This window comes from Cyprinodon variegatus, unplaced genomic scaffold (genome assembly GCF_000732505.1).
Source record: "Cyprinodon variegatus isolate N-32 unplaced genomic scaffold, C_variegatus-1.0 Scaffold67, whole genome shotgun sequence".
In the NCBI taxonomy this organism is placed as follows: Eukaryota; Metazoa; Chordata; class Actinopteri; order Cyprinodontiformes; family Cyprinodontidae; genus Cyprinodon; species Cyprinodon variegatus.
This window is the reverse complement of record NW_015150520.1, coordinates 1,544,645-1,555,643: the sequence shown is the minus strand read 5'-3', so window position 1 is coordinate 1,555,643 and position 10,999 is coordinate 1,544,645. Positions and strand designations below refer to the sequence as shown.

The following is a 10,999-nucleotide window of genomic DNA, read 5'->3' as shown; positions in this document are numbered from 1 at the left end:
ATGAACAACTCTGTGCTACACTTTTTCCAGTGTACAGAGAACATCTTGAAAAATATGAAGAACAAAATACAGATTTCCATTTATTAATGACACTTTTGCATTCAACTTCTTTGTAGGAACTCGAACCACAAACACGACCTACATTTACTCAAACGCAAACCAAATAAGAAAACAATACTAAACCCTGAAAAGTTTGAAACTTTGAGCCTATCTTATAATGCAGACATGCACAATCTTTGTTTTGTATCTACAATCATTTAAATTTTTACTTTAATTTAACAGATAAACTTTAAAAAAAGACCAAGTTTGTTTTCAAATTATTTTACAGCCCCAGAGTTCTTTTAACATAATTTTAACCCTCATGTCAAAAAGTTCCCGGGATAACGACGAGCACAGCGTTCATTTGATTCACCATGTTTTTCACATCGGCTGTGAGATGGGCACGCATGGAGTCCCAGATTAACAGCGATGTTGATGAGTGGAAAAAAACCACCTGGTCTCCTTACATTTACCTCCCTCAGCCACTCTTTTATCATCTTCTCAATGAGGAGGTCTCAAAAGTCGCAGTTACAACACACATAGGGCGCACCGCACCTTTTGAGGGAAAAAAAGACGTTTATGTGTGCCTTATAGTCGTGAAAATACGGTAAATTCTGACACTATCCATTCACAAAAATATAAAACATCCTTCGGGGCCCCCAAAATGCCGGGGCCCCGGGCTGCAGCCCCAGTAAGCCCCTGCTAAAATCCGGCCCAGCAGACCACGCTTCAATACTGAGCATAATTTAAAAATGTCTGTGTCAAACTTACTGCAACACACTGCTGCACGGGAGGAGAATTACGCCCAGGAGCAAATGGATAAAAATAGACTGGAGGAAAAAAAAAACATGAATTGATTCTCTTGCGGACGTGTCGATGCATCGGATTTTCGACTGTTGGATCCATGCATCGATACAAAACGATTATTATTTACACCCCTAGTAAATACACGTTGGCTATATGTTGTAGAGGGAGCTCCGATGAAGACTGCGGATCATTAGGTTGCCTGTGCTCAAATGTGCCCCTCAAGTACCACTGCCATGCATGTTTAAATGTCTCCCCATTGCAGCACACCTGATTCAAATTGTTGCATGACATCCTCAGCAAAAATCGAGTCCTGCAGAAGTTTATATTCCTTTTAAATATGACAAGTGTGGCAGCAAGGGTAAAACTAAAACAACCAGGGTAGTGACACATGACGACCACAGTTAGGATCAGCTCCTCTAAATGCAAAAAAACATTTAAAAAAAGAAAACAGAACTATAAAGCAAAGCCTAACTAATGTTGAGTTTGATAGAAAAGTTTAAACCATGATTAAATTAGCACATCTAATAATAAATGTTTCTATTTAGTAAAAAACATGGCTGGCATGTTACAGTAAGTGGTATAGACCCATCTCATAAATTTATGGTAGTCTAACCCTTCTGGGTTAATTGGGGATTTGTTGTTTAGAATCGTGGGTCACAGAAGCATGAGTGGATGGTGTGCTTGCAGCAATGCTAACTGGCTTTGTTTCATCTAACCACAGCCTGACTAACATTATGAGCTCTTCTTATTCACCATGCACTTGGGTTGGTCACCAGGTAAACAAGTAAGCTCCACGTCTCTTCCAGTGCTCTTTCGACTTCGTAAAAAGAAAGTGTTCGACTCTTTCTTAGTTACATGTTGCCCAATTCAAAGAAGTAAGCATAAACAGTTAGAAATCAGACAGAAGGTCTCAGGGTTCAGTTCAATAAAAAAAAAAAAAAACACTTGTCCGACAACTTGCTATGTGTTCTTGAAATGACCAAAATACATCACCATTGCACTTTTAACCATGGCACTCAGTGTTAGTATGGATTTCCGACAGTTTTTTTGTTGTTGTTTTTTTACCTGCTGACAATTGTTATGCTTTTTTGTCTATAGCTAGAATATGTGGTGTAAATAAAAAATAATACATTTTACAATACAGTTTTTATAATACAGTTTCTCATATTCTTAATTAATTTGGTCAACCTTTTAAAAAAGCAGCCATGTTTGTGGAAAAATGTGATCAGGTTTTTGCAATTGCCTAACTGATAATGAAAGAAGTGCAACCCCTTTAATGAATTAGAAAACATAAAGCTGCTGCTTATACTTCAGCATGTCATATTTTGCATTTAACTTAAAACAGTCCTGCATGGCATCCGCATACTTAGGGGATGCAAATATTCATTATATATCGACCTGGGAAACCTCTTCAACATTTGCACTATTGTCACAACTCCATTGAGAGGGTGTTGCACCATCAAAACTGGCTTTCATTTTTATGCAGCATTTCCAGACAGCCTTGGGCTATTGCTGGCACACGTTGTACAAAATCGTATTTGAGCCCCACTGCTTGCTCTGTGCTTTAAATGAATTTTCCCCCTGCTTTATCCCCAAACCTTTGATATGTTGTTTCTAGATTAAGGGTTTTTTTGCCTCAAGGAAGATAGATGGAAAGCAGTGTTTGCATAAGATTAAATTTTTTTTCCCATAGTCCAAACAGCATGTCTGATATCAAACAATTTACTTAAATAGCCCTACTAGATAATTGTATTTGAATTATACTGTATTACTTTATCTACCTACATCCATCTGAATCTTCAATGGGAAAGCTGTCACAGTAAGCATGTAAATGTGGTGAATGTGAATCAAAATTGGGTTTCAGAGGTATTTGAGATTGCAAAGGATTAATCTTGGCTGTCTGAGGAAAGGAGAAATAACCAGAAAAAAAGTAAAAATGTGAAAAGTCGGAAGAAGGTGTTGATGAGAACAGACGTGGCAGAGTTCTCCTGCATCAGCTTTTGGATAGCTGCCTGCGGGCTGATAGGATTAGAGTGTTTTAATGTGACCTTTGTGCTCTGTTTTTATATCAGCATGCTACAATTTTCTCTTTGTGCAAGGTCACTCTTTGTACATAAAATGCATGATGTAAACCAAAGCAGGTCCCACCTGTTAAACATAAAATGAGTGTATATCTTGCACTGATTCATTATCATACAGTTTGATAGAGCAACACTGTATCTTGTAAAGCTAACATCGTAAGACAGTTGCTTGTGACCTTGTTGTCAGATTGTGATGATAAACACAACGGGTGGCCCTTTCCAACTGCAGAAACAGACATGTTTAAAAAAGCTAGATGCTTGAGCTCAAACAGAGAGTATGGAAGAGGACAAAATAAATGGTGGAAAGACAGATCTCTCTCTGTTTCAGATAAACTATTCAGTACTGCCAGAATGAGAACAAAAGCTGTTGAAGTAGTCACTCTTTTACTGCTCCCAGAAAACCAAGTTATGGAGACAACGCATCTTTAACTATAAAATAAATTGCTCTTTTTTTTTTATGAAAACTATTCTAGCCTAAATCACTTTCCATATTATAGTCAAGAAGTAGTTACAATTTTCTATTGTTTTAAAAAATTAAAAAAGAGAACGCAGACACTGTTTTGAATCAGAAAAAAAATTTGCTCTACTTAAGAATCTTCTTTTATATTGAAAGATATTTTAAATGTGATTTTACATAATGTATTCTAGATAAGTCTGATTAATAAGTAAAATTGGATTACAGTGAGTCATCTAATTCAGTTCAGTATATTTAGTGCCAATTCATAACACATGTCACTCCGATTTTACAGAGACAATTCCAACAGATTATTCAGTCAGATTGCTAAAACATTTTCTATCTAAGGAAAACAAGCCAACTGTCATTGGCTTTGCAGGACACTCTCCTCTTGGATGAGCATGTGGCAACAATAGCTGTTCGCTTGTGTTGGGTTGTTGACACTGCAGCAATCCCTTTCACCATGCATGCAGCAACAGTGGAGAGGGGAAACTATTGGGAAGATACCTCCAGCAGAACCAGTTTCAGTGAGTGGCCTTCTGCCAAGTCGTAGGGCTCAGGGAGACAAAAGAGGATCAAAGAAGCAAGATCTGTAATTTTTTTTGTATTTTGGAAAGGTAATGGTAAACTAGCTCCATAGGTGGTTCTGTTTAGGAAAAAACTGTTAAGCAGACAAGCCTTAAACCAGCTTTCATGTTGGAAGGGAGGAACGAGAGCACATAAAGTTGGAAACAGTAAAAGCTTAGCCCATAACTATGTCTAGAAGAGAAACAAGACTAAACACTGAAAAACAGGCCAGACTCTATGATCCAACATCAAAATTGATGATAGCAATGATGTCGCCAGGATGGTGTCACCGATAAACAGAACCAGACCAGATTAATATGGGAAAAAGAAGATGGAACATAACGTTAGTGGTTGAAATAAAAAATACTACAAAATTGGATAATTGAAATAGAAAGAAACAGAATGATTTAAAGTGCTCCCTATATTCTTCATGAGCCTAAGCCCATAGCAGCATAACCATAGAGATAGTTATGTACATAACTTGCTTTTATGGACAGACTTTGTATGAACAGCCAAGGGCCAGAGGGGTCTATTTAGGGGACCAACTGATTTAATATCGGCTTTCGGTGGATGGCATGGTTCTGCTGGCCTCCAGCAGAAAAATATGAAATTTCCTTGTCTCAGTAGCATCAGTGCATGAGTGTCCGTTTGTCCTCTTCATAATACTGATGCACAAAACCAGACGGGTAACAGTTTCTTACCCCTGAGAAGCACCAGTCTGTCTTTTAGTAAGAGTGAGTTTCTTTCAGTTTTTACCTTATTTTAAAGCACTGATAATGTTGCCATTTTATTTTTAGAGAATTTTTAAAACTTGTTAAAAATTCAAAAGACACAAAGCCAGTTTCTCTTATGATTAAACATATGCCTGTGCCATTTATACTGGCATATATTTTTCCAACAGATTTATGTAGCATTTACAGAATTCTGAAAATTATTCTGCTGTATGAACCAGATTTATGAAAGTTCAAATGTCTCTTCCAAATCTTTGCTGTTTTCTTATTTATTTCTGTGTCACCTGTGCCGATTTAAAAAGCATATTTAGTTCCTCTTATTTAAGTCAGATGTTAGCAAATGAAATTATAAGAAGCTTGCAAAGCTATCAAATAATTCCTGTGTCAGAAGGCCCAGAACATAGAATTCAAACAAGACAGACAGTGCTTTAATAAAAACAAACAAAAAAAGAGTGTGCCGCTGTTCTTCTGCTTTGGCAGGCTCACTGGAAACTCTGCATGAGTAGAGGCTCAGGTCAGTGACTAACTCAAACGATGGATGATAATGCTTATGAAAGCCACCAACCTGACAAAGTTCAGTCTGTGCCCAGAAGAAGGAGTGTTGTCCAGAGCAGAACTCCTTTGCTTTTTGCTAAGCCTACGTCAGAGATCCCGGAGAGAAGACAAGCACCGTCTTCCAGCAGACAGAGCAGGCATGGGAACTGAAAGATCCAGAAGAGTAATCCAAGCCGTAGTCAAAAACAGGTCCAGGGTCAGCTTCAGGGTGGGAATCCAGGTAACAGTCCAGAACAAACAGAACAGGCAAACAGAGCAAACAGGGGCGGTCGAAAACCCAGAGGTCCAAGGGCAGAAAACAAATCAGGACCTGACAGAATCAGCCAAAAGGGAACGCTAGAGTTAGACTTGCTAGAACGCTTGAATAATCTGGAGCCAAAGGCTCAGGTCCAGAGGCTTAAATAGCAGCAGATGCAGGTGGATAAGATGAGAGCTAATAAGCAGAAGGCAGAGCAAAGCAGAGGAGAGCAACAAGGAAGAAACACCAGCCTAAAGGTGCTAAGATCATTACATCCTTTGTCTTCCTAAATCTTTTGAAAATAGAGAATTCTTGCTATATGCAGATTTTCACAGAGTATAGCAAGGTGTGATGTCCTGGCTTCAATACAGTAATCTGAACTTAATGAATAATATGTTTAATACTGGCCAAAATGTTATTCTTTTACTTTTTTAACTGACTAAAAAGTCTTAGTAGAACCCATATTGTAGTTATTAGATATGTTTGCATAATAGCTGCAGCATAAGGAACAGTCAAGTCTTTTGCCAAATAGAATCACAGTGAATTGAACTCTCCTTTGGATTAAGGTTTTGAGTAAAGATGAAGGGTGCTAACCAACAGGCAACAACAAGGCTTGCTGTGGTGGTTGCTTAGGGGCCAAAGCTGTAATTTAAATGCTTGTACTGTGCCTTTCAGGGAGCCAAAGAAAAAACTCTGATTGTATTTATGGGAGAGAAGGTGTAAGCAGTAGCTCATAGCTCACTTCCTAACTAAACAGAATGCAGGAAATAATCTAAATTCAAGGGTGGGATAAATTACTTAGCATGTAAATAGTCTCCCTTTATAAACTATTCAATGTTTTTGCTGTTATGTTTGGTTTTTGGTGATGTGTCCTTACATCCCTTGAACAGTTGAGCATATGGTCCAAATAACAAAACAAGTCTCTGAGGGGTTTGACAGTCTTTAAGTGTTATGGGTTGTTAAGCTAGTTAAGCCATGAAATATGTGTTTGCTTACTGCCGTACCCACGATATAGATTACAATGTATATGTATGTTTTTTTTAAATAATCCAGCATTGCCCTGAATAGAGACAGACTTGTTTTCAGGGTCTGCAGGATACCCGAGTCTATGTGCAATCGCCTTATAGTACTCATAAGATAAACATGTACATATTTTGAATTTTATGTACAAATATATACTTGCAGAGTTCTGCACAAATTAGACAGGTTTGAATGTTTGTTTGTTGTGATCAAATTGTTGCTCAGAGTGGTTAAATAGTGGGTTACCGAAGAGAGATTATTGATATTTTGCTGGGCATGTCGTTTTTTAGACAGAGGAGCGAACGCCCATTCAGATTTCCAGGGCACCGGCTAGAATCCAGGTGAAACTTACAAAATCCTGGCACAGTGGATGCATTTCGATTTTCACACAGGGCCTACCAAAACCTACTTTTTTGGCTAAATAAGGTGTGGTGTGCAAAGGCTAAAATGTATTTTGCTACATTAGAAGATTTATAAGATGCTGTTAGATTTAAAGTAAAGCTATCAAGAGATCTGATTCATTTTTATTTTCTCATTTCTCTGGTTTGTTCAGGGGCAAGGCTCTTGATGATGAAGCATTTATGCAGGAAATGTGAAAATAAACATTGCTTGTGCATTGTTACTATCTCTTTATGAACATTATAGGCACAAATTATTATGCCTTGTCTTTTTTTAAGCATAGGAAATGATTGGTACCTGCCTGTCTGCTGCAATTGCCTATGGTTTCCTCATCTTATTTTGACAGATAAGCTGAAATCATTCATTATTTCTATTTATATTTGATTCTTGCAGATGGGGTCAGGTTGTAAAAATAGATGCTTTGGGGTGGGTAGGGTAAGGTACTGTCATATTAACTTTCTCCATGGGCTGGGGGAAAAGCCCATGGAGCCCAGTATTTTTCATTGCAGCCCAGAACGGGTTTGGAAAGAGTTTGAAGCTTCCATGGGCATGTAAATGACAGGAGCCTGGCTGTTTAAGGCAGCCAGAACAAAAACAAAAATCATTATGAAAGTAAACGGCAGAATTGTCAGCAGCATTTGGCAGGCCTTTTGCAGGAAATTAACATACTGTAAGAGTATTAAAAACATTTGTATATTGTTATCATTGTTGGATCAGCTATATTCAGCTTCAATGTAAACCAAGTAACTTTAATTTCTATATCATACATGTGAATCATATAAGGAATTTCAATGTTGTTACTTTCAAGCTATCGGTATGATCAACATCTTTGTGAGTCTGGAGATCATAAAGTAAATAATAGATTGTCAGTGACTTTACAAAATTGGTATTTTTTCGTAAAGCATTTGAGCCTTAGAATTAAAATGTGTCATAATATTTTGCCAAAAATAATTGGTGGACAATTAAGCACATTCTATGAAATACATCAACAGCTAAAACTAAGCTTACAAATTAATTATAGATTCTGTATGGGGATGCAATATACCTACAGACAATAAGTGAAAATGCTTGAAGGCCTCCATGACTAAATGGATTTAGCATTTTTTTTTTTTTAAGATTAGTTGTGTTATTTTTCAGTGTGCATATGGGACAAATATTTAATGTTTAACTGTATGCATACAAATTCTGATCTCCCTGACGCTGCATTTAAGGAATAACGTCAGACTAAAATTAATTTTCAAATTGCTAGGTGATCTAATCTAATTAAAACCACTACATCAACATTCTCCTGCACAGTTATGTTCCAATAATTAATCCCTGCGCCTGCCTCTGTCAGTGCATACCAGATAATGAACAGTGATGTAACATTTTTAACCTGTAGTTGCTCTTGCGATCCACCAGCTGTTATGCATTCCTCTCATGCTGTCAACTGTGTTGTCTGAGTATGGTGATTTTTCAAGTGTGCTATCCCCACAAGCGGTCACATGGCTGAGTTAACTTGACAGATTGTCATCAGAATACTGTAATGGGACTCAAAACCATTGGAACGCCACACTCCTTAGTTGACTGGCAGCAATAGAGAGCAATGGAGATGAGGACTAGCATGAGCTCTGGACCACAGTCTGAACTGATCTACTGAAATTCAGTTTAAGACATGGGCTGTTAATAATTCATATCACTGATCATTTCCCTGTTTTTGTGATCCATGATTGTAGAATGAATAAAGGAACCATATAGTTGTATGCAACAGGAAACTAGAACAAGACTCAATGAAGGGGATCAAAGCTATACAAGGATTTGTAAAGAGAAATGATGGAAAATTATGAAGATATGGTTTTTAAATATTCTTGGACTATAATATTTTTTAAAGTAGGAAACACTGCCAAATAATATTGCAAGAATAATAACAGAAAACATAGGTCATGGATCACAAAGTGATTACAAAACTCTTGTAAAACACAAATCTTTGCAATGAATAAAATGTAGAACTTGTAAAGCAATAGAGAGATGTAAAAATATAAAAATACACTAAATGAACACTTTTATTAAGATCTGCTGTATATAATATATTTTTTACGTACCAGTTTAAGAAAAAAAAATACATTAGACACAGGGAAATATATTGGACATTGTAGAGAGTTCACTTGAGATTATTTCGATGTCTTTTTGATCATTATTTTAAGACAGGAATTACCTCTAAAGCACCCTGGACTTAACAGGTCAAGAACCAAACTACCTTATAAAATAACTGGGAAGTTGGACAATATTGTTGGTACATTTTTGTATAGCAAAAAAAACCCCAAAAAACTAAAAAGTCACAAAAATAATTTGAATTTAACAAAAGTGATAGTTAATACAACATCTTGGATAATGAACTTCTTCTGAAACATGCTACAACAGACTTTGACTCAAAAAAATAGGCCTGAGCCAAAATGACAATACCCCTAACTTTAGTCTTTTGTTGGACAGCCTTTGAGGGAATTGCAGTGACCATATTATTCCTGTAACTGTCAATGACACTTCTGCTCCTCTCGCCAGGTATTTTGGCCCACTCCTTATGAGAAAATTGATCTATTTATCTCAGATTTGAAGGGTGCCTTATCCAGACAACATGTTTCAGCTCCCTCGAAAGATGTTCAATAGTATTTAGGTCCGGGTTCAGAGAAACTCCCTTCAAACTAGTCCAGTGTTTACCTCTTCGTATTTTATGAGAGTTTTTAGCTGCGTGTTTTGAGTCATTATCCTGTTGCAAGACCTGTGACGACACAGTACATTTCTCCAGAACCTTCTCCATGTTTCACAGTAGGGACAATTTTTCTTTTTCAGTATGTTTATTTTCTTTCACCTGCTAACGTAGAGCTGATATGCTTTGGCAAAAGGTTTATTTTTGTCTCGTCTGTCCATAGGAAAAGATACTAGAAGTGTTGTGACATGTCAACATTTGGCAAAAATTCCAGTATGGCTATTTTAAGATTTTTTGTTTTCAACAATGGTTTCCTACCATTAAGTCCATTTGGATAAAACTACAATGGATGATGTAATTTGACGCTGATGTTCCTTAAGCTTGAAGATTTAAAGGTTGAAGCTTTAATCTTCCTAGAGGTTTTTCTGGGCTCATTTATTTCTATTTTATCCATCTATTTGATTTGTTATGAACTTTCCTCTTGGGTCTGCTCTAGGTAGTGCCCTAAAATGCCCACTGACTGATTACTAGATTGTAGACACCTGTGATGCTAATTAATGAACACACCTTGCTTTAACATTTCCCCTTTGGTCTTTTCTATGGGTACCATTATTACTGTATTGTCCTAATTCATTAGTTCATTTTATGTTCTATCTTTCTGTGCTTCACAAGAAATGTCTTGCTTTAATTTATTCATTTTGATTTCTTTTCTTTTTTTTTTTTTTTTTACTTTTGCCAGATTAAAGTTATTTTGGTGACCATTGTGGATTTTTCTTTCATTAAAGCAGGAGTTAAACATTTTTTGGTCCATGTAGAGCATGGTACAAAATTAAATTATAATTAATTGTGTATACATCATTACTTTCACCACATCTGAATAATTGTGTGAAAATATACAGACACTCTGTTTTTTTTAAAGTCACAAACAATGTGGGGATTGAGTTACTTTTAAAGCACCAACCATGAAGCATGAACCAAATCACTTCCAGTTTACATAAAAATGTTTTCTGGCTTTGATGGGGTTATAATCTGGGAGGAGAGCTTACATTTCAAAAGTGTTTGTTCGCAGTGATGGCTACTGCTGTCTGAAACAGGGGAGGCTCAATAGTGTTAATTAAATCCAAACATCATGTATTGCATTAAAAAATGTTGAAACACATAAAACACAATACCTCAATGAGTGAAAATAGCTGTTTCGAAGCTGCTCTGAAAAAATTAACACCAGAAACCACAGACAGAGTTCAACATTAGATCTGTTCTGACTGAATGATCATTTTTCCTTCTCAACTCATGAGGAAAACCTCCTCGCATGTTTGCTAATCAGCATCAAACAGCCAGCCTCACGCCCCTGCTCCATACCATTTTTGCTAGTATGCTTCTGCCCGTCAGTCTGGAATTTATAGGGAAGCACAGCAGTTTCCAGCC

At 36.8% G+C, this 10,999-nt stretch overlaps 1 protein-coding gene across 1 annotated transcript in view; it reads left to right on the top strand.

Annotated features, from left to right (window-relative positions):
- The window catches only part of LOC107083004 (BMP/retinoic acid-inducible neural-specific protein 3-like), an 81,759-nt gene that overhangs the window by 13,385 nt on the left and 57,375 nt on the right, over positions 1-10,999 (top strand). The window lies entirely within an intron of this gene.